At 50.1% G+C, this 24,575-nt stretch overlaps 1 protein-coding gene across 6 annotated transcripts in view; it reads right to left on the bottom strand.

Annotated features, from left to right (window-relative positions):
- ZNF469 (zinc finger protein 469) overlaps positions 1-24,575 on the bottom strand; it is a 228,773-nt gene that overhangs the window by 113,906 nt on the left and 90,292 nt on the right. The window contains exon 1 of one of the 6 annotated variants that reach the window (XM_040571503.1): positions 3,379-3,772. The exons of the other annotated variants lie outside the window; for them this stretch is intronic. The gene's annotated coding sequence lies outside the window, so the exon portion shown is untranslated. Of the gene's footprint in view, positions 1-3,378; positions 3,773-24,575 lie in introns of those variants that run through there. 6 annotated transcript variants of the gene reach the window in all.

Below are 24,575 nucleotides of genomic sequence, written 5' to 3' on the forward strand. Positions count from 1 at the left end.
GAGACCTCCAACAAAAACAACAACCAACAGCGGAATTTCTGCTATGAAGAAAAAAACAGCGGAGCTAAAGTAAGTACTTCCACCCTTCCATCATAAAAAGAAGAGGGGAAAAAAAAAAAGAAGCAAGAATATTCTCCTCTTGCACGTCACCTCTGAATTTTCCTTTAACTTTTAAAAGATGTTTGCTTGGTTGGTTACAGCCATCCTGTGGACAAATGCCTACATCCTTACTCACAAACTGCTCCGGCAGAATTCCCAGGGAAAACAGCTGGCCAAGTCTTCAAACGCTTCATCCAGCCCTACCCAAGCCAGGGCCATGCTGAGAGCTGCAAACTCAGCCCCCTCAAAGACAGCCAGGCTGCCATGACAAGAGAGGAGAATGGGGAAATTTATTTTTCAGCATCAAAGGCTTCTGCTCCCTTCTAAGACAGACGCTCACAGGCTTTGAAGTGCTCTCCTGCAGCACCGCTGCCGAGCAGAAGGGTAAGTCAAGCTCCACGCACCGAGCACCACAACGGCCATCCTGGGACCCAAGACCCATCCAGGCTTGGATTTGCTTCCAGCAGTGGCTAAGAGCCATGGGAAGAATATAAAAACCAGGAGCATAAAGTGATACTCCCCTATTAGAGTCTATCAGCCTCCAGCTTTTTTGCATCACGGAGATGGACCAAGCCAGGTGCTCTGTCTTCGCAGTTATTAGTCCCGGGCTTGTGCTCCAGCCAAGGTCCATATGGGGCTGGCCCGCCGGTTCTCTGCGAGGCTTCCAAGTCCCATAACCGCGTGTAGCTTTGAGGTGCAGCATAACAGCGCTTGTGAAAGTGGCCCGATGAGTTTCATATTAGGTTAGGCCTCATTACACATCTGCTTAGCGTTTGTAGGACCATGCCTCAAAGCTTACGGTTGTTTTTTTCCAACGATAATGATCCTTTTTCTGTAAGATTCCCAGTGACAGCACAATACATCATTCTAACCATGGGCAAAGCTCTCAAAATGCAAACCTGCTGCTGCAACTCTCTCAGAAACGTATGTAATATTTTAATCAGTCCTGTAATACCAGACTTACACACCTATAAGCTGAACAGACAACTCCCAGAGATTCAGGATTAGAAAACACATCTGCTGGAAGGCTTTGGAAAAAAGTGGCCTCTGTTTATTAAGTACAGGGAAGTTACAAAATGTAAATAAGCCCAGTAAGTTCTCTCTGCTTTTCATCTTATGATATCTTCTAGCTTTGTACTGAGGAACAGACCATGGCATACTCCTGAACTTGTCACACAGTGACATTTGTTCACAGGCTGCAAACCTTTACCTTCCTCTCCTGTACCTGCACCTGTTTTGCTGAATGTCCCATAAAAAGGTCACTCATCAACAGCCCTGCCCCACAGATCTCCATCCACTGGCAGCGACCTGAGGACCCTGTTGCACGGAAACATCCGCTGCAGGCTGAGCACAGCCCTCGCTTTCCAGAGGAATGCCACTGTGACAAACGGAGAAAGACACTTGCTCCCAGCTGGGCATCGTGCACCTGAAGATGTTCAATTCTTGAGGCTCCAGCACCCTCCTTCTTTCTCTTACATCTGCTCAACACCTAAAACACCGGTGCACAACCAGAACTCCTGGGCATATTTGAAGTAACATAAAGCATTAACAACTCTGGACTTGCTCCAAAGTGGATAACAGCATCCTCATGAATAAACAACCAACTCTGTGGGGCAGAACAGGACAACTTCAATAATACTTCCATCATATTTTTAATCACACGAGCAGCCCATTTGCTGCTTCCCTATTCACCATTTGTCACGCTAAAGAAGCTCTCGCAATAACCACAGCTTCACATGCAGTAGGAACTGAACCAGCATCAGCAGCCACCACGTTACCAACCTGACACCAATGCCGCGAATTTGCAAATCTCTGCCACAGTGGGAATCTGTCCTCGACTGGGCACGATGGGTGCTGTTATTTGTTAAATGCATCATCCATGAAGTAGGCAACAGCACTGAATTTCCTGGGCAGAGGCATACTAGTGTGCAAACACCTCACCTGCACGAATTGCATGCAAAGGGCACCTCAGGTTTGCTGTGATATTCCATTAGGCAGCAACATTTTCTGCTCCAGAAGCCCCAGGCTCTGGCGCAGGCAGGAGCAGAGCGGGCTGACGGCAGCAGAGGGCAGTGGTAGATTCACACTGGCCAATTTGTCAGGATGAAAACACAGGCACATGTTCCTAATAACTCGCCCCGTGAACTGCAGGCGTGCACAGCCACAGCTGAAGGGTTAAGCCTAGACATCTAGGAGAACAGGTGAAATTAAGGAGAGCACAGAAACCATGCCATGGCTCAGGGCCCCAGTGTGGCAGCAATGCAGAAACCAGTAAGGACCAGCAGATACTGACTGCTTTGGCCCATACAGGCAGAGATTGCTGTTTAGCGCTGCCTTTGTCCCCATGAAGGTGAGGAGTACCCTAGGGACAGCACTTTGCTCCAAGGGGAGGAAAAAAAAAAAAAAAAAAAAAGCATGCTGAGCTCCAGTAATAAGAATTTGGAGGGGGCCAGGCTGGGTGGTGGAGGAGCCGGGGCAGTGCGGCCAGCCCAGCACAACCTGGTCTGCTCCTGCAGCACACAAACACTTCCCATTAACAGCCCCGCTCCTCTCACTTGTACGGGACTGAAATTATACAGCTCTTCTAGCTTGCTTTATGAATAGCTTTAATTTTTAATGCGACTTCTCCCCAGGCCGGAGAGTTCTGTGAAGAACAGCAGCAGCAAAAAGGACAATTAAAGGCTTTTAACAGCTCCAGAAAGCCAGGCCACCGACCGCGCTAATCACTAGCAGCTTTCCTTGCTCCTCTCCCCGCGTTTCGCTGCACGTGAAGCCGGTGTGCTTACAGCACAGAGCTGACAGCACGAGCGAGAGGCGGGCCGAGCAGGACCAGCTGCTCCTGCCAGAGCGACGTGCTCCATCCAGCTCCGTCATCCTCATGCTCCCCCAGCCCTGAGGGGGAGAGCCGTCATCATGCTGCCCGATCCCGGCCTCGGCAGGACCCAGGCCTCCCACGTGCAGCCCCCCCGCCACGTCTGGTGCCCCCCCAGCCCCACGGTTCCCCCTCACGCCAGCCCTGACCCAGCTGTCCTCCAGCGTGCACTCCTCAGCGTGTCACCCTGACATTTCGCCGTTTCGGCTCCTAACCAGACATCTCGGCCTTGGCCTGTGGCACCCAGCGAACAGAGAACAGCTGCGGAGTGCTTCAGGCCAGACAGCAAGCCATTTTCTAGAATTTTAAAGGTCGGGAACTAAATTCATCTCACCACAGCGACGGGCCTGTGTTCCACCACAGCAACAGGCCCGACCCTTCCACTGCTGGTGTCTCCAGCGTGTTACCGGAGCCCTGCTGAGCATGACGCTGCTCTTGACAGACACTCGAGACCTTTCGGCGGACATTAACTCAAGTACCACACATCCTACTTTCTGCGAGTTCATTTCAGTGTGTGCTAAGGCTTTCCCTTTCACGATTTGGCCCCCTTCCTCGCTGGCCGCGTGCCTGTAGCTGGCAGTTCCAGCATCCCAGCAGATCCATAAATAATTCAACAGCTTGCTAAAAAAAGTGATCAATCATGTTTATGGTTCTGAAACATGTCGAAAACGTAGGCAGAGACCCAGAGTACCAGGAAGAAGTCAGGAGAAAGCAGAGGGGCTAACATAAGGCAAAGCATCAGAGGGGCCAACTGCAATAGGACTGAGCTGCTCAAAAAAGGAGAAGAAGAAAAAAAACACCCAACTTTTAATTAAATCTTCAAAAAAGTAATAAAAAACTTTTCCTTTCCAGATGAGAATATTTCAGGGCCCTAAACAGCCGTGTGAGAAGTTCCAGCTCAAGTAAAGCTTTTACACATCTTCCAGTAGCATATGCTTTAAAAATCACACAAGAGAAAAGCGTGCATTTCTTTGGCTATTTGTGCCTATTTATTTCCCAGCTCTAGCAGCAAAGTATGCCACAGAGACAAATTTCATCTACCCTTATGGCTACTGCTCCTCCACTGATATGCAAATACCAGCATTCATTCATGCTCTTTTTGAAGTTTATTAGTCCATTTTCTACACCGCTGTTATTTTAGTAACGCCATCCGAACCAGAAATCATAATTCCATGTCCTGTACCACGCAGATATGGTGTAAAATTAAAAGCCTGTTTTCTCCTACAGAGATCTCCAGATCTTTCTGGCAGGGAGACTTTTTGACAACTGCCTGGGCTCCAGCCCATGCTGCTGAGTGCTGTTTTCTTTTCAGTTTTCCTTGCTTTGGCTGTTGTGTGTAGTGAAAAGAGGCAGAGGCTTCTATTTATTTATTTATTTACATACAAACTATATGTAAAAGCAGGGGCTTACGTTAGCAGGGGAGCGTGCCAGCATTCCAGACCCTGCTTGTCATGCATGCTGGGGAGGTCCCCTCCAGCGCTGCTAGCAGGACACTGCCCCCATTTTCCACAACTCTCTCTAGAAAGAGGACCACACCAAAACTCTGGGGTTGAGGCAAACATTCCTTTTCTTCCTTATTCAGCAAGAAAAATGGGACACGGAGATGAGCTTACAGCTGAAATAGGCCTTCAGCTGCCCGTCCACCTGTGACGCTAACAACAGGGTTTGGAGCAGAATCAGTGGGTCAGGCTTTAGTGTCATATGCAGCATCTCCCATCACGGATTAAATGGCATTAGAGGAGGATAAAGGCAACAAAGGAATTTGGGATGGAAAAGACCCCTTTATTCCTAATCTGCCCAGGTGCATGTATGTTCACAGTGAAGCATGCCGCTCAGTTTGCAGTGGCTGAAGCAGAAGAATTCCTTCTGCTCTGTTGGAGACACTATGTTAGACCTTGAGAAAACTCCCCCTGTAGTAAAACATGACATTGAACCCCCTAGCAGAGGTTTTCAATGCTGGAGTTCCTGATACAACCCCGCTTCTCATCTAAACTGCAAACCAGAGGCGGTTCCTGGTCCTTTTCTGTCCTGTCCTCATGGTACCATGCTCCACGTAGCTACGGACAGAGTAAGATAAGCTGAAAGCAGTAAGAAGACTGAGAACATACTGAGTTCCTTATGTAAACTCTCCTCCCTCTGAAGCAAATAATCCTATTCCAAAGTAAAAATAGCAAGGAGAAGTGCAGCTGCTTGCTAACAACTGGACTTACTTATTCTCATGGAAGCAGGCGGACAGCTGAGGGGAGCAGGACGAACGCTGTGGACATTTTGGATGACTTGCCTAAGGAAAGAGGTCCTGACAGATCTCCTAAACATTGCAAAATGCTGAATTACTCACCCTATTGACACTGCGTGCTCCACGCCATTTATCTTTCTGTGAAGCACTAATATCCACCTTTTTTCAAAGCCACAGATGCACACGCATTTTGAAAAGCCTTGCAGATGCGGTGGCACTTCAGGATGACCAGCTGGAGGGGACACCTCCGTTCCCATCTCCGTGTGTTCCCCACGGAGCCTGCGGCCAGGCGGGGAAGGCAGACGGCTGCTGTGTCCTTCCCACCTTCCTCCCTGCATACTCGCCCTGGCTCTCTTGCAAACAGCTTCACTCCACCCCTCCGCAGAGATGCTGGTCTCGAGCATCAGACGTTTCCCGGTTTAATCACAGATTTGACAAACTGCCCGGCAAGAGCCCACTGACAGCCTCCCACTGCCCAAGGTACACAGCTTTACAGGACACATTCAGGCACAGGAAAAAGTTGGCACAAAGATGCAGTTGCCTCTCAGCACACTGGTTTGCCACGGCCTCAAGCATCACCCTGCAGCATGTATGATACGGGAGCAGGGACTGGCTGGATTTGTGGCCAGCCAGGGTGAGGTTGGTGCTCCATGGCAGCATTACACACGACACCGGGGCAGCTAAAGTCCCAGAGTTTGCTCGCAGCAATAATATAATTCAACAGGTTTGATACATATAAGTAGAAAATCTCAGCTGCCTTTATTAGCACTAGGAAGATAAATGCAAAGAAGGAAAAATGAGGAAGTGCAAATTGGGTGCGTGTTGGGCAGCCCCTGCAGGCTCCATGCACCATCTTCCTTAGGCTCTTCAGACTGAAGGCTTTTGGGGCACTAAGTCACTGCTTGCAGAGCTTTCCTATGGTGCCAGAAGCAGGTAAATGGGGTTAGAGGCAAACTCAGTTCCTCTTGCACCCAGTCCTTCCTGGACTCCCCTTCCATCAGCAGGGAGGCACGAAGCACCAACCCCCTGGCTGGCAGCGCATCCTCCTCCCAGCCAGCAAGCAGGGGCCACATCTCTCCTGGGGACACTGGCGGGGACAACGGCGCAAGATTGGCACCAAGGTTATGTTGTGCAATGCTCAAGGAGCGGGACCGGCTTTATAGGACTGGCAAAAACAGATGAAAAAAGAAAAGAAAAGAATAAAGGAGAGAAACAGCGGTGTGGGCGGAGATGCGGTGGCTGCACCCAGTGCCTTGCGCCTGGGAGCTGCACGTCGGGTGAAGCAACAAAGGCACTTAGCAGGAGGTGGTGTCAAACCCATCTGCAACACGTCTCCCGGGCTGTAAGGACGGGGCTGGCTGCAAGCCTTAGAGTGAAAAGCTGTTTCCAAGATGTAATTGCCTCTGGCACCTTCTGTGGGGTGGGTGGGTTTAGAGGGTGCCTGTAATTCAATTGCCTCCAAAGGATGAAAGAGACTTGTTTCCTTTTCCCAAAGAAATAAACATTAAAAAAAAAAAAAGGAAAGAAAAAAGGGGCAAAAAGGGGAAAAGGGAAAAAATTGGAAAAAGGAAAACATCCAGGTAAGAGTTTCCTTTGGGAACAGAGTCCTCCAAAATGTAGGTGGTAGGACAAATAAGTTTCTGGAGAAGCTATACTGAGAACTTGGCCATGTGGAGCTTCCATCCCAAACATGCCTTATTGCTGTTGGGCTAGGAGGCTAACTGCAAGTCCAAAGGAAAGCAAAAAAAAAATCAATGGAACTAAGCCTTAAAGACGCTAACATCCAAATGCTACTTGGACACTGGCAAGCACACGCTCCCTTTCAAACTTGAGGAGAAGCAAAAACAAACACGCTGCTACTGGGAACACACTGGAGGTCCTGAGCAGGGGACAGGGAGAGGAAGCTCCTCGCCAGCACACACAAACACCTGCCCCAGCCTGCACGCATGGATGGGTCGCTCAAAACAGAAGAGGAGGAAACACAAAACACCCTGGGATGCTGACACCGGCCTCATGTCCCCACCGCCTGCCCGCTGCTGTTTCAGGGTGGAGGAATTGCCAGCCAGCAGCTGCCTGCCGGGAGGAGCTGCAGCACACCCCTGCCACCTCTACAGCATCTTCATGGGGTCCATTTCTTGCAACGTGCATCTGCTCCATAGGTGGTGGCAAGCACCCAAGGAATAGCACATTTCAGGTATTGTTAAGGAAGCTGCACTTCACCTACCCATGGAGTAAATGAGGGATTAATGTAATTTAATGTTTTATGAAGCCAAGAAGGGCTCAAAAACAAAGAAAAAGACAACCAACCAAACAAAAACCAGGGACCTAAGGGACCAACATTGCCACCCATTCCCCACAACCAACAGCCGGTATGTTCCTAACTCTGTGCCGGCCGTCGGCCCCAGGCAGAGCTCTGCAGACCTCTTCCAGCCTCCTGCCGGCTCCAGCACCACCACCACATCCTCCTCTGCAAAGGGCACAATTGGACCATCCTGACAGCCCTTTGCTCTCTTCCGAGGGGGGCTTTTGGGTGAAGAAAGGTGAGTTGGGGGCTGCACTCGAGGTGGCACACAGGGCAACAGCTCCCCAAAAGGGTTTACGCTTATTAATCCTCCAGCAGGGTTTGGTAGGAGGCTGAGTGCCTCTGCTGGCCGCCTGCACGTAATTAAAGACCTGCGAGTGCACCTCTGGCAGGTAATTTTACCACTCTCCTTCTCATATGTTTTTTATAGCCCCACTGGCAAAGCATTTGACAGCTTCACGACCTTGAACGCGTTCAGCTGTGCGAGGGAGGGCAGAGCTGGTGTTTCCATTTCCCAGCAGGGGCAGAGGAAAACAAGGCAAGTCACTGGGGAAACAGGACAAAATAGAAAGGGGACTTGGATTCCCCTAAACCGAAAGCCACTCTGCTAGAACAAGGGAAAATCTCCCTCGAGGAGGCCAGCTACCATCAGAACAGCAATTAAACATTTCGAGTCTGTTTGCAAGGCTCTGGCACAGAGGCAGCCGTGGGAATGCAGCGCGGGGCGGTGGGAGCGCGGTGGTCACCAGCGCCCTGACCCTGCCAGCAGTCATTCCTTCCAGGCCCAATTTCATCTTTGGCTCTTCTCGGCATTTTTGGGTTTGTTTTCCGCAAGCATTGCAACACTGCTAATAAAAATCGGCGGGGCTTTGCAGGGTGCCTCGGGCAGGGCCTTTGTGAAGGCCCGCAAGCATCCATGGACACACAGGGGGAGGCCGAACGGTGTCAACAGAGAAAGAAAAGGAAATAGTGGGATTTATGGATGCTTTGCTCCTATAGATGGGTTGGTTCCCAGCATTTCCTTAAAGGAACTAACTTCCTTTGCTTCTTTTGGCAGTGAGAGATGTGGAAAGCCAGCACTCCCTCTGCTGAGAGGAGTAAGGTGAAAGGAGGGAGCATCAGGTCCTGAGAGCCAGGAGCACCACAAACCTCTTTTTAGGTCACGTAAAGGTGTCCAGGAGGGTACTTCCAGGGGCACAGGGATGGCTGGAGGGCGGATTCAAAGGATGGAAAGGTAGAAAAAATTAAGAAACGGTCATTGAGCGTTGCCACTTGCAACACATGCCCTCATGACTTGTTCAACAGCAGCGTCCTCCCTGCCCAGCACCGCTCACATCAGCGCCAGCTCCTGCGTACGGGGCACGTCCCGCTCGTGTGCTCGAGGGGGACACAGGCGTGAAGCTGCCATCATAAAACAACGTGAGATGGTAGGCGACTGGCTGATCCGGCCTGCAATACAAATGACTTGCCAGAGACCGGCAAGAGGTTGTATTTCCTAAAAACATTCGCAGCCATCCTAGGAAGGGTAATTCCCATTTGTCAACTTGAGGTTTTCCTGGCAGTACCTTCTAATCTCTTGGCACCGGTTTGCGAGTTAAAGCAAACAGATGTGTACGGTCGCAGATCTAACTCGTGCATGCACGTCAGGTGTGCGAGCTGATCAAAAGCCTCCTACCAAATGTCAGGACTGCATTTTGATGACAAATTAAGTTTTGACTAATTCTTCCAAGCGATCCGTTTCCCCAGAAATTATCAACCATTCATCAAAAATTTGGGAACAAATTTGTCTGGGTTTCGGTCTGTAGCGTTTTGTTCTCTCCAGGAAGAAAAATCCCAATTTTCCCTCGGGCAAACCCCTTTTCCTTTTCGCTCCAGCACAGCACGACTTGCATACGCCATCAGTGGAACTGTGCTCTCTTAAGTTGGAGGAATCATAACAAATGGAAGAGAATCAGCAGCATAAAGCTAAAACCACTTCTTTTTTTAGCACCTCGTTTCCCTGAGCACTTCCACGCACACATACATTTATAGTATATATAAATAAATAAATAGTAGATGTATGATCCTTATGACAGTATATCCACCTTAGGAGCAGAGTGGAGCCCAGCCAAGCTGACTGCCCACCTGAGCAGCTGGACAAGACCCAGGGCTCCCCGCACCAGCATGGGCAGCATCGCTCTGCCCGCTCACGCCCCCTCGGAAGGTGCTGAGCTGCAGGTTTCACGCCAAGCAACACCTCTGCTATCAGCCGAGCCCCGCGCCACGGGCACGAAGTGATCTGAATTCATGCTTTTACCACCACGTCCAGCCCATTCACACCAACACCGCTGAATTTCTGCGAGGGTGGCTGCTACGGCATTTCCCTTACGCTGCTGATGGGATGGAGCCCAAGTCAGATGTGGATGTTCGGAGGTGCCTGAAGAGCACAGGTTTCACACGGGTTTCGTTTGTTCACAAGGGCTGGATGGGATGTAGCACTCCGACACATCCTGCTGCCAACAGCAGCCACGCAGGATCCTGCGCAAAGCCCTTCTCCTTGCCGACTTCACTGTTTTCGCCTCCTTACAACCCGGCCAGCAGCAGTTGTCTGTGGCGGGGGAGGAGGGTGTTGTGCAAAGCCTGCAGCCCCCGGGGAGCCTCCGAATTCCCTATCAGCAGCCAAGTCCTTTGGACAAGCTCCTCTGCACGCAAAGCTGCTGGGACAACCGAGGGCGTTTGTCAGCAGGATTTCCCTCACCGTAATTTAAGGCAGGCGTGTGCTCAGCGAGGCTGCAGCCTGCCTTCCTACAACAAAAATACCATCCCTGCTCTCTAACCGCTGGCTGCCTTGCTAACAGCCAGGTACACCGTGGTTTAGGGATGACAAAACAAACCCTAAACTGTCACCTTGCTGTCACCATCAGCTGCTGCCCAACGCCACCGCTGCAGCCCTGGGTTGGGGCGCAGGCTCGGTGGTGATCCTGGAGATGCCTTCATTTGCCCACAGGCTTTATCAGCACGTGGGGGGGACCATGCTTGAATCTGTGCTGTCCAAATATTGCAAAAAAAAAAAAAAAAAAGGGCTCAAAAATGTCATCTTGATGGCCTTTATCTCCATGCTCTGGAAACCCCTCCAGGACTTCAGAAATATTTGAAAGGGCCAACCCTCTGCGACACGCGCTTGGGTTGTGCATGTGTGACATGCTAGGGCTATTCCTTCTACCCCATAACCCAACTTAATAGCTCTTTTACTCAAGTTATTTTTTTTTCTTAACTTAAAGAAATCAAAAAGTGTTAAGTTTTTGATCTGGCACCACCTGGCGAAGCAGCAAGCTGCATTACCCTGCTCACTGCCACCTCCGAGCACCTTCTGGACCTCAACTTCCCTTCCTACATTTGATACCACCAAAAGAACACGGGATGGTGTAAAACTTAAATGTAAAAAGCAACAGGAGCACTTCAGAAATAGTAACAGGCAGTCGCTTCCCTTCACCCCAAAGCTAATCTACAGAGCCGTCTCATGGGGGCTTCAGAGCCAGAGGGGCAACAGTGAAAAATGGAAGAGCAAGACAGGTCTATATTTCAAACACATAGCATTGAACAAATCTGAATGCCTGAGAAGATACAAGTTTTTGCCTGATTAAGGGACTTAAGGATTTGGCCCACACTGCTTTTTTGAGTGAGAATACCAGAGGAATTGAGTCTTTAAGAAAGCTGGGCAGTTCCCCCCTTAAATCAGTTATCACTGCTATCCACAAACAGCTGAGACATACGAGCCTTGTCACAACTGACATCCTAATGAGTCAACACATAATAAAAAAAAAAAAAAAAGTTGGCTAAGTTTTACCAGGCCAGGTGATGGAAATAGTTTAGTCACTTAAAAAAAAAGAAAAGGGAAAAGCCTTCTGATCAGCTACAAATCTGAGCAGGCAGCATCGCACGTCCCCGCACCAAAAAGGAAGGCAAGGTTGGAAAAATGAGTCTGGAAGGCCCAGAGACCAAATGTATTGATAGGATAAATCAAGTTCTTGCTGCTAGGGGAGGAACACACCAATAGTCACCATGGTTTTGGAGGCAGGGACTCATCTAAAGCAGAATCAAAGGAGCCTCCAGAAAGACAGTTTCTCTTCCCTCTCCCTTGCTATCATTTAAAATACTGGAGACCAGATAATAACACATAACTGCTGGCCCGTAGGCTCCAGCTTTATAGCATTTCTTTTCAGTGCTGTTACAGCCCGGAAGGATTTGCTTCTACTAAAAAGACCGGGGATACATCAAACATTTAACGTGGGATCTCAAAGGCAGCAGTCCTGGAAGGACCAGCACGAGGAAAATCCTCCTGTGACATCCAAAATAGCCCTGCCTTTCCTCCCGGAGACCCGGGCGATCAGCTGTGCCCACTGAACCACCACTGGAGTCCCACCAGCCCCACGTGTGCCCAGCAGCAGCGGGCACGGACCCAAGGGGCACTCAGAGCTGTCACCCAGAAAGCCAGCGCTGCGTCTTGGCTCTGCCGCGTGCTGTCTGTGCACCATGGGCCAACCCTGGAAGGATTACAAACTGGGAGACCTCGGCGCAGGACCGCTATAGCACCAGGTACGTGAGCATTTGCAAGGTAGGAGCACCCCTGGCTTTCAGCCGGACATTTATCATAAACCCTACAGATAAATCTAGTCGTGCACTCACCCAGTTGCAACCAGTAACTAGTGAGGGCAGGGCAGAGGTCCACCAGGCATTTTTCCAACAGTTATACTGTTTGGATGGGAGGCAATCAGAAATTCCCCCCAGAGACTTGCAGGATTGCTCATAGGACTGCTAAGATTTATTGCACACATACGACACAACTGGGATGCTTAAAAAGAAACATATTTTTTGTGTAATTAGCCAAAGAAGGTAGGAGGAAAATATTAATTATAGGAAGGGACCACGTTCTGCTTTAATTCCAGTAAGAGTGAAATCTGGGAACTGATGTACTTCATTTTTTCTTTACTCTTCACAAGCACACGGCTTGGCAGGAGCACTCCCCGAGCTCAAGGCGAGGAGAGGCTGCTCGGGCACATCTGAGGCCAGAGCCTCAGCACTGCAACTGGTGTCAGGGCAGGAGGCTTTGCTCTTCTGATGAAGGGGACAAAGCATGATGCAGAGCTGAGCACAGCTCAGCACCCAGGGCAATGAGTACGAAAGCCCAGTTTCCTAGTCTTTTTTTTTTTTTTTTTTTTTTAAAGACTCATTCCAATTATGAGCAGCCCAGAAAAGCCCATCCCAGGGAACAGGCTCTGCTCAGCGCCTGCCCCACAAACCTGCCCCTTTCCAAGCATCCTCACCAGACCCTTCTTGGAGTGGGAAAGTCTTTTCCAACCTGGCAGCTAGAAATCCACGGACCAATTCCCAGCATTTATAGGTAAATCTGTGACGGGGCCAGCTGCTTTGCAAGGTGCTAAGAGGTCGGTGTGAGCCCTCGCACCTTGCCAGCACACACACTGTGGCTCAGCTCCTACCAGGGGACCCTGTAGGAAGCAGGTACAGCAGACAGCACTGGTGGCCATTCAAACGCAGACCACCTCAGGACATCCCAGAATACAGCTGCTTCTGGCCTCTACAGCAAGCTCCCAGAAGAGGAAACACCACGAATTTTGGCACTTCCTGACCTGTGCAAGAATCATCCCACGGGGACTCGGTAAGGGTTTGCCATGAGCAGCCCCAAGTGTTGCAAGAAGCCACGGAAGAGGTGACGGCTTTGCTGGGAGAACAAGCACGTCCCGGCTGCTGCCGGCTGCGGCTGTCTAGCCAGCATCTCCCTCTCCCAGGCCTTGCTGTCTCACCCCCACGTATTTCAAATTCTTTTAAAGGTCTCGACTTCTGAGCCAGCTTTCTGAGATGCTGGGAATCTCCATCACTGAGTCAGGAAGTACCACAGATGGGCAATACCTCAAAAACCCAGATCCGACTCACTCCTGAAGCATTCCTCCAGCATGAGCACGGATCGTCGTCCGACCGCAATCAAGAGGACAGAGAGGCAGTGAGAAAAAAAGGGCACAGGGGCACGAAGCAGTCATTCCATGGAGGCAGGAGCAGGCTCGGGAATCACCATCCCCTGTCCCTTTACCGAGCGCCTCCCCGTGCGCTCTGCCAGCCAACTCCGAAGCGCGCGCGCACGGAGGACGGAGATCTGAGGAACGCAGCAACGGCTTGTTTGTGTTCCTGCCTGCCTGCAGCTGGATGTTGCTCAGAGGCAAAGCTGATGGGGACTTGATTTATTTATTGGATGATGTACGCAGTTCTAAAATATGGCACCGAACCCGGAGCTCCGGAGAGCCTGTTTAAAGGCGGACATAAATCAAAAAGCACGGCAGAAAGCACAAGGGCCACGCGGGCTCCTGCTGCACACCTCCTCCACCTGTCAACCTCTGCGTGTGCCCCAGCCCATGGGGGCTGTGACCACCCCCCTTTGCAAACCGCTGCCGCCTCGAGCTGCTGCACGGGCACAGCCCCGCGCCGCGGGACGCTGGCCCCCCTCCTGCAGCGCTTGCACAAGCCCCAGTTCACACAGTGCCGTGCGTGAAACCCGCTCTGACTCATCCCTCACAGCGACTGCAAGCATCAAGGAAAACATCAAGGAAAACCGTTAACCAATGTGCTCGGTCTTTTTTTTTTTTTTTTTTTTTTATAATATACATATTTTTTTTTCTTCTAAGGATGATTTCCCACGTTGGCTTTCAGCTCCTGCGTACGGTTCTGCTGAGGCTCACCCCACCACCTGCCTTAGACCAGGGAAAGGCACCTCAGAGGATTTAGGGCTCTCTTCTATTTACGCTTTGTATCAACAAATCTTTTCATTTTTAATAACGTTGTCATCTCACCTATGTAAAATATGTATTAAAATTAAAACCCATAGAGTTTGGGTCTGTCACTGTAGGTTAGGTAAACATCACTTCAATTTGCTGTTAGTCCTATGGTGAATGCTCAAATTTTTCACATTATTCAGCCAAACCATTTTTATTAAAAAAAAAAAAAAAGAGAGAATCTACAGCAGAACAATACAATTCATTCTCAGAATATGCGACTAGGCCATGAGCTCTCCTCGCTCCCAAGGGACAAGACACAGGATCGCATGCCTCTCCCAGCAAAGCCCTGCCACGGGTTTAAAGCCTGGAGGGGGGGGCTTGGTGCTGGACATCTGCTGCTTAATTGCCAAGAGCTGGAAGTAACCCAAAGCCAAAGAAGCAAGCTTGTCCTAGAAGGCACAACCCTATAAAACACCCACACAGCCAGATCGGGGGCTGACACAGGTGAAGGATGCTCTAGAAGACAAAGCTCACCTCTTCCCCTTGGTCATGCAAGTTGCCCATCCTCTGACGCTATTAAGGTCTATGACAGCACCTCGCCACACCACCACAAGCACTCCCCGGCTCATTTACACCAGCCACCTCTCCTCCCCATCCTGAAATCCCCGCCACCTCAGCGAGGTGGATCTGGGGACAGGATTATGGAGGCTTTACGTGGAAAGGGTATTAGGAAGTTTATAAGATTAAATACCTTCTAAGCACAACACACACGTGACCAGGAACCTCTCCAAGGGAAAACTTTACTTCCAACTTCTCACCTACAACGGAGGGAGAGCCCCTTTGCTCCCGCCAAGGCTGAAATTTAAGACTAAACATGGATTAAGCCACAGAAAGAAATTCTTTGTCTCTGCAAGGTTTAAATCTGCGCAAACCTACAGCGGTTCCACGACAGCATAAAAGCAAGCCTCGTCCATCATTTCCTCCCGGAGAAAGCCCAACAAAGCAAGTCAAGTCTTGCTTCCCATAAATGAACTGTAAACATAATAAATATTATTAAATTCAATTAGACACTAAAAACTTGAAAGCCTTTCAGGGGGAGGGGGTAACTCCTGACATGCGGATGATTGATTTCCAGTAGAGTCAGGAATGTGACGCTTGCTCAACAGAAGGTAAAGTACGAGCATTTAGGCTTTTGTCCCCAGCCAGGAACTGCAACACGCGTGGCTCTGTCCAGTGTGGTAAGCGGTGATGATGGGCTCCTCAGCAGCAAGGTGGGTCCTGGCCAGCACCACTCACAGCTAAGCCAACACCGCTGCAAGGTGATGGATGAACCCTGGTGACTGCACATCTCCAAAACAGGGAGCAGAAAAAAAAACGCACAATGCATACTGATGCTAACATGCCAAAGGACCTCGCCTTGTGTAACTCCTGTGTTTGAGCTGAAAAACAGCCATGTGTGCTCACAGAGGCAGGTTTTAAATCCGTTTGGATATCCTGTAGTGCTTTCCCACCTGGATCCTCAGGCAGAGAGAGCTGCCAGCAAAGTCCAGGTTGAGCGCCGCGCTACGCGGTGTGCTTATCTCACTGCTCCTTGGCCGCTTCTCCTCAGGCAGCGCCGAAAGCTCGGATCCCTCTTGGAGGATGAAGCTGGTGAGGCGCCATAACTGAACATAACACCAGGACTCCCACGCACTCCCCGGAGGCCGGCCGAGCCCAGCCCTTCCACCCCGGCCACGTCCGCGCACCGCTTCCACGAGTCTAAGGTTTCTCAGAACCGGCCCCAGATGCTTGGAAGCTCGGGACAGCTCAAACAGCTCACGTGGCCTTCAGCCTGGAAGGGCAGGAGAAACCAAGCAGGGGTTGGATAACAGCAACCTGCGAGCCTCCCACTCCGGCCGAGCTCGGGGAACGCAGCTGCGGGAAGCCACGCGGGGGTGACCACCCCTGCCCTGCTTTGCAGCGGAGAGCTGGGGAGGGAGATGCTAACGTGGAAAACCCAGCGGCGTGAGCTCCAAGATCCCAGTTCCGTGGCCAGAGGTGAAGAGCTGGGGACGAAGTCTCCAAGGTCTTGTTTTCTACTTGGCCAAGGATCTGTTGTGCATCCTTGGCCAACAAAGTGCTCTGTTGCACCCGAGGAATGGAGATAATGGAGATGGAAGATGCTGCATGCATGCAAAGAGCTTATTATTAGCACTGCTCACGTGTTGACAGGCAGACATGCGGGTCCTGCCCTGGGCAGGGCAGAGGGTAGCACATACAGAGCCTGTTCTGCCTATTTTTTTGGTCTGTAATCATACTCTGCTGTCATTAGCGCTGCATATTCAATAAGAGGCTTTCCTGATGTTTGGAGCCCAGCCACAGCCTCCTCCTTTGCTGCATACACGAGATTTTCCCCACTGTGTTTTTCCCCGCTCTTCTCGATGGCTTGGTGACCTGAGCTGCCTGTCCTGGGAGGGCGCGACTCCTGGGGAGAGATTCAGCTGGAAGTGGCTTGCAAACTGAAGGCCCCATCGAATTTGCAGCCTTGGATGTTGGGGCAGTAACCGGAGGCTGCTCCAAAGGCTTCTGGAGAGGTGTTTGCAGAGAAAAGGAGAAAGGATTGGGTGTGGAATCAAGCAAGAGCAGGTGATAACAAGGGCCAGGTGGTGGTGAGGTGCAAACTACACGTTCATGACCTGCCTTCACAGCAGTTTTAAGCATCATGTCTCAGACAGAGAACACAGGAGGCGTTAACTGAGTTAACTACGTTGGGAACCTTCTGTTTTCCCTGGACTACAACTGGCCAAATGTGGCTACATGCCATTACTCCTGCTTCTGGGTGACACATGGGTGACACGTTTCACCTTTTCAGGGTGCAGAGCTCACTCGCAAGCACAGAAGTCACCCACATTCATCAACAGCATCTTTGCCTACATGGGTAAATCCATTCCCACACAATGAAAAAGGTCAAAATAATACTGGAACTAAGACATCTGCTCAAAACTCACAAACGCTCCCCATCAAGCTCTATCACATGGACCCTGGGAGCTCCTTTTGCCAGGGCTGGCCGCAGGGCAGCATCCAACAGGATGAGCCCCACACTGCCCTCTGTGGTCAGGTGGCAGCTGGGGCTGAAGCTTCCTCCGAACCTCGCTATTTTCAGTCTTTTACCAGAAAATGCAATGTGCAAAGAGATTTGTGAGACAAACACCTCTCAGGCACCCTAAGCTGTGGTACATTTGTCGGCACAGACAAATACACCAGGGTTAAAGGCACCGTGAGAACCACGCTGGGCTTGGTGGAAGATCCAAACAGTGCAGGAAGGAGCAGGAAAGAGGAGGGGAACAGAATTGATCCAGAAACAGTTTTTCTGCATTTTTCCAGGAACGGGTCTACCTCGCAACTCTCCTTAGTCCGTGTTTTCTAGGGACACGCAGACATGTTGTTCTTCAGAAGCATTATCTAGGCCTTGACTAAGCTAATCCCAGTTAACAGCAGCATTTCAGCTACCACCTCCCTCAAAGTGCAGTGATCTTTCTTTCTAGATTTCCTCTGCTGGCCCAGCAGCAGGTTGCTGTTAGCTTGTCCTGGGCTACATCAGTGGAGGCTAAAAATAATTATCCTTAAAGGAAATCCAAACACTGCAATCTCCTCTTTCACTCACTACCTAATTAATAGTTTCCAGGTCACCCTGGCTTTCCGAGAACATCTGTTTGTTTTCACTTTGCTCAAGGAAAGTCAAAGCTGGCCTGAAAGGGGAATATGAAAACGTGTTTAATGTTTGCACAATCTCCCCTCCACGGACGTATCTGGACGCGGGGGCCTTCAAGGAGAAAGGCACATCCACAGAGGCAGACCCACGCTTGCAAACCTAACGTGCACGCGTCCGTAGTTCAGACAGATGTCAGTCACTGGAGTGCATGGACTACCTGCAGCTATTTTCAGGAACAGTTTTGCAAAAATAAGTGAATAAAATACAGTTGTGTAGAACTACCCATGAGTTACCTTGAAGTCTTTTGGTGGCATCATCTGAGAAAGGTGCACTCGGGCAGGTTTTTGGTTCTGCAGACCTGAGACTTGGGTCAGCACATGAACACATCCGCGACAGGAAAGGTCTTTTTTTTTTTTTTTTTCCCCCCCCGCCAAGTTATTCGTGCATATTTCTGGCTGGTAGCATCGCTCCTCTGCGGAAACACCGCTGGAGGTAGTACCCCAGCTGGATATGCACAAACCACCCAATGCCAGGAGATCCACGCCCAGCAAGGGTACTGGAGGCGCACGGCAAGGAAGAGACACCAGAATGGACAGCAGATGTGCCATCGACAGAGATGGAAAATCATAAAGAGACAGACAACCTACTCTAGACAGCCGAGGCTGCAGACACCAGGCAAGCGAGGAGAAGTCAATAGCACGAGATGAGCAGAGGAAAGCGCAGGAAGATGCAGCCTGCAGAGGGAGTTCCTAAACGAAGAGCAATGGGTAATAAGGCGAATGGTGGCAGGGAGCGGGCTGGAAGATGAAGGCGATACGACTGTTCTGGCGTTCCATACATCCAGGGACAGAGCCCGGCACCAGGAGCTCCCCCGGAGTCTGTCATCGCTTTCAGTGCAGTCATCACTTCACAGCGCGGCCCCGAGGCAACTCCCAGGCTGTAACACAAACAACACGGCGCTGCGGTTCGCGTCCCAGCTCATCTCCGGCCGTGGCCAAGGACGAACATTCCTGCACACTGCCTGCCAGGAGGCAGCGCACTGGCTGGGCCGGGAGGCGCTGACAGAAATTAAGCAATCACTCATTATTCTTCGTTGTCAGAGTGCTGTTCCTCCCAAGAACACCAAGTTCTTGGGTGACAGGCACTGGAAGGACCTTTAGCGGCTTCCCAAGTGACATCAGCTGTGTAAGCGCTGGCAGGCGAGCAGACACAAGGCAGCGCTGCGCGTCCCACCACACCTTGCCCCGCACTCTGGGTCGCTGTGCCCTACGTGCCCGTATCCTCCCCACGTTCGGGTATCAAACCAGCATCCCTGTCCGGTCGGTGACCAGCACCCACCTGGGCTATGTCATTCCCTGCAGGAACTTCTCCAGGCCCCAGGACAAAACCAAGACACGAGGCCAGCCGCGCAGCTTGGCTCTTTCTCCAAAGCTACCTATAGTTGTTACACTGGCCACCCCATCCTCCCCTGCCCCACAATTGCCCCTGTGCTGGGACAGCCTCAAGAATACACCTGGGGTTGCAAGAATAAATCTGCTTGAGCTCTGAGCTCATGGGACATGATGGTGTTGCAAGGGGGTGGGTGCATCTCAGGAGTAATTACCAGGTTACCTTCCACAAGGCTGAACATCAGTTATAATTATCTTCATACACTATTAAACGAGCAGACAGCACAACCAGGACTTATATTTCACCTCTTTTATCCTGGATTTTATGCTTTAACATCACTCTGCAGGCTCCCCAGCGCCTGGCTCTGATGTTTCTGCCCTGGCTGCTCAGAACATGGGAGAAACAAGCAGAGTGCCACACAGAGCAGTGTCACGGCTTTTTGTTCCGCTTTCAGAGGAGCCACATCTGAAAGCCAAGCCCCACGCGCCCTTCTGTTTACCATGGACAGATGGAACAACACACGGTGCCTGCAGATGCCCAGGCTGCGGGACAGCACGTGTGCTGGATGTGGTTTTCCACGACGGGTGGAACATCACGGCAGCGCAGCTCAGACTCATCTCCCACAGATTTTCTCAGGCACTGGCTATTAACATTAACCGAGCAACCCACCAACATCGCAAAACCTTCACTTAACAGTTTTCTCTGGCACTGGGGAGACCACGGCTGAGCCTTGTGCTTTCAATTCCAGACCAGCACAAACATTTCGCATCAGTGTCATCGAGCAAGAGCCCTCGCATCCTAACCACACTGCCCGAACCGCAGCAGGGATCCTCTTCGACCACAAGAAATACTTTATCTTGGAAAATAAGGAAATGTGGAGGCATTCAAACAGTTTACACTGCTGTCCTAATGTGCAATGAATTGTACGGTCCACAAAAGCACATCCTGATTTTTCTATATGCACTGCTGGCTTGCACCACAGTTAAGGGCAATCTGGATCTGGCCACCTTGCATTTTAGGAGTGCCAGACCTGCGTGCACTGGAGTCAAGAGCAAAGTTACCATTGACCTCAATCAGCAGAGGAGCAGATCTTGTCTGGGGACAACTGCTCTTGAGAACAGGCACACAAGGGAATGAGCGTCCGGGAGATGTCAGTGCCACTTCCCCACATCAAAGCATTAATAAAATCCTAATTCATTCCCATGATGAGAAACTGCGGCAGAGAAAGCACCCATGATGTGGAGATTAGCACTGAGACTCGCAATCGGGCAAATAATAAATGCAATGATTCACTGGCTGATTCAAGGGGAGGGAGGAAGTTATATTTTCATTGGGATGGTTATCCCCGCCACAGCCAAAGGAAAATAAAACAAAAATGCTCCTTTAAGTTCAGGTTGACCAAAACGCATGACAAATCCCTTCGTTTTGGTTTGGTGCTCTGGATAATTTTTCTCTTTTGCAAAAGAAGATTGAAATGTAGGCAAGTTACAAAATGAAATGTTACTTCAGAATGGAAGAACATGAATACCTACTTCTGAAAATGTTGAAACAAAACATAGCTGCCCTTTACCAAAAGATTAGCTGCTAGTGCCAATTCAGTAAACAGTTTCAGTCAACCCCCAAATTGCATTTCTCGGTAACTGAACTATTCATCCTGAGAAAGGTTGCCCAGATCTACTCAGATTCCAAAACCCAAAGTGCTCCGCTACTTGAGCTAAGAGTAAAATCTCCATCACCGCAACCAAACTAACAACTTGGATCCTCTCTGAGCATTCCCAAGCCATTGGGGAGAAAGATACATTTAAGAATAACTTTAACAAAAGTTATTCTTTGGTGTTTTAGGAGAAAAGCAAGGGATGTGATGGTGGTTTGTTTCCTCTTCAGGACAAAAAGGGTGTGGGAGATGGGAATTTCACCAGACACACAGGTTGAAGGATCCTGGTGAGATCACCGGGTCCAAAACCACACAACTCCGTTAACCAGCTGTAAATGTTTCTACATCGCCCTCTGCCTCGCCAGCCCATTCTGTGGGCTTCTGCAGTGGAAGGGACGGAGGGATTTTGTTGCAGTGGCTTTACGGAAAAACATCTTGGCAGATAATAGCGGCAGAACCGTAGTCCCACTTGAGTTGGGTTTATGCTTTGATTTTTTTTCATTTTTTTTTCTTTTCTCTTTTTAATAGCATTAACAACAAAATCCTTTCATCTTCTGGGAAAACAGCAAATGGTCCCTAGTGGAAGGGCAGGACTATGACCTTGCCAATTAAAGTCCTCCAAACCAGGCATCTCGGCACCCCGCATGTTGAGGCTTTTGCTCTGTTCCCAGCATTGCTTCCGCCCCAGCAGAGTCCAAAACCAGAGAAAAAAGCACCCAGACTTCACTGATTGTACAGCAAACAAACATCCGTACCTGGTAAAGGCCTGCTTCTGCATGGAGGCAGCTCTCAAGAGCTGGACATCAGTGATACCAGCAAGTCTGGACCCTTCATTAGGAACATCAAAATATCAAACCCAAAACAAGCACGACCCTGAGCTCATGCCACTGGAAGCTGGACTTGATCAGAACAGATTCAGCAAGTTTGTTGTCATTGTTTTAAATGAAAATACCACCCAGAAGAAACAGAAGAAAAGCAAACAAACAAAGCCACCAGAACTACTCACCAAAAAACTAAGGTTTGAAAAATTAATGGTTCAGCCGGAGCTGTAAGAGGTTATACCTATGGCTTAGGTGTCATGTCTGACAAGGAAACATGACTGAATATGACTGTTTCAGGTATGAAAATTTGCACAGTGAAATTTAATATATGTGTACATGTATATCAAACAAGCCTAGGGCCATGGCTTGCTTTACAAGCAACGTTTTGTCACCGAGGAGGGGTCCCCACACTTGGCTGCCCACGAGGCTCAGACCTCCCTCTCTCCTTCCCCACTCCACTTCTCCCTCCGCAGATTTTTTCTACTCTCCATCGCTAGTATCAGCTTTCCCAAAAAACTGAGAAGAGGGCCGAGCCTGGAACAAAAATAGCCGTCATTTGACATCACATGCCCCAACAATGTGTCTTGGTAATCAGGACAAATCCAGTCTCAGCTCCTGGCAGAGCTCCTCCTGGAAGAAGATGACCTCTCCGACTAGGTCGGCATGGGATGGGAGTTTGCTTGCTCCTCAAAACAGAACTGTCAAAAAATACTTAGGGCCTTATTCTGTTCACATTTACAACTGGCTGCGTGCTGGGGAAATCCAGCTGATTTCCTTGGAGTTGCTCACAGTTTACATCACCACGAGCACGAGAAGAGTCGGGCCATTTACTGTGCGTGCTTCACAGCGCTGGCTCGGAGCCATAATGATCTGATCTCAATCTACATTTTCATTAGGCTTGTGGGTGGTTCAGAGAGAGGGTTTTATTGGGCTCAGAGACAATAGGGTGCAGCTGTGAAGTTTGCATCCGGATCTGAACTTGCAAAGAGTTCAAGTCCAGGTTTTTGGGTCAGATCCATCTCAAGCATTAATTTTCTAGATATCAAAATACCACCCTTGGGACTTGCAAAACCAAGGCCAATTCTGGCTTACAACGGTGTAACAGCATTGCCCTCCACGGAGTCTGTCCTGATTTACACTACAGGGAGATCAAAATTCATGCCAGGGCAGCAGAGAAGTTGTGCTTTACGCTCGCTGCCACGATTTCAGTGGACACAATAACATCTGTTTGCTCCAACCCGGGGAAAATATACTAATGCGCTTCCCATCCATTGCTTAGCATTGCCAGAAGAACTCTGAGTGCATTCTGAGCTACTATTTTTGTTTTGGGAAGATGTGCACAACTCCTCTGCGTTCGCATCCAAGTGGCCTTTTTCATCCTCCTCTCACTGGCAGCCGCTCGCGCTGCATCTGTGCCTGCAGTGTGACCCGCGTGAGCTCAGAGCTGGGGGCTGGTACCCGTGGCCTCCGTACCTGCTGTGCTCTGACTGCTGCTCCCTGCAGCTCCTCGTGGGTTTAACTAAAGCCTCCCGGGGCTCCGACGCTCTCCACTTTACAGAGGTTTCTCAGAAGGCGTTGCAAAAGCGACGTATGCAGGGTTTGAGCACGAGGAGCTCTTATGCTCACCGTGAGCTAAGCTGGACAGTGACCAACAAGCAAGGGATGGACAGTAAGTGGCCGCCTTGCCAGTCAGGCTTTCAAAGGTTTAGGCACTGTAAGACACAGTGGAGCTCTTTAGGCACTGTAAGACACAGACCAAACTAGTTTTTTTACATTAGGAAACTTTGCAGAAGTATTTGACTCCATTCACAAACCTTTTGTAAGTCTGAGGCCCCGGGTGCAATGCTGTGCATCGCTTCCTTCTCTTTTGGGAAAGGTCCCCAGCTAACAAGTCTGTGTCACCTGGGACAACTTCAATATTTGCCAACTGGAAAATCTTTTTCAATAACAGATTGCCTCCTCCTCCTAATATCATACCTCAACAAAATGTTTGCTTCAGATTCATACCCTTTGAGAACCTGCAACCCTCGGAGCATTCAGGCTTTGGTTTCCAAAGAGCCAAATGTTGGAAGAAAACCGCAGATCAGAAACCTGCCCGTTGGTTGGTGCTTGAGGCAGAGCTATGAGAAGCAGCTGCAAAGCCTGCCCTGAAGCTACGAGAGATTGCTCTCATCTCAGGAAGCCATAAGCAAAACAAAAACTCTTTGCAGTGTACCAACTTTAAAGGTCAGACTCCTCTAGCAGCAGCGTACATAGCTTCGGTCGGTTCCAAAGAGGATGATTGCGCCGGGATTTTCACTCCAAGACATGCTACTGTTTTTCAGTGAATTTACCAAAAATACACAAAGTCCCTCTCTCAAGCAGGACAAGGAGGTGCAGCACGGGGCTGCCACAGCAGGTCTCGGCCTGCCTGGTTTTCCAGGCCTGGAGAGTTTGGGGGATGCTACAAATGGGCCCCCCACGCAGGAGGAAAGGGCGCTCTGAACAAACACTTGCACAAAGCCATTAATAATTTCCCCTTGAGCACCGAAGCATCTGCTCTCTTCGAGAGCAACCTCCCAGCAGAAACTGCTGATGCTTATTGCCTTTGTCACACGGTGGGATCAGTGACACCTTTTGGCACATGCCAGCCACGCTCTCCGGCTCGGTGACCCCCCAGGGAGCTCCAGCACCGTGGCTGCCCAGGGAATTTGGCCCGGTGCAGTTGAGCACATTCGGTTTAAAAGGTCAGGCTGAGATGGGCTCAG

The sequence above is a fragment of the Cygnus olor genome, chromosome 12 (assembly GCF_009769625.2).
Source record: "Cygnus olor isolate bCygOlo1 chromosome 12, bCygOlo1.pri.v2, whole genome shotgun sequence".
Classification (NCBI taxonomy): Eukaryota; Metazoa; Chordata; class Aves; order Anseriformes; family Anatidae; genus Cygnus; species Cygnus olor.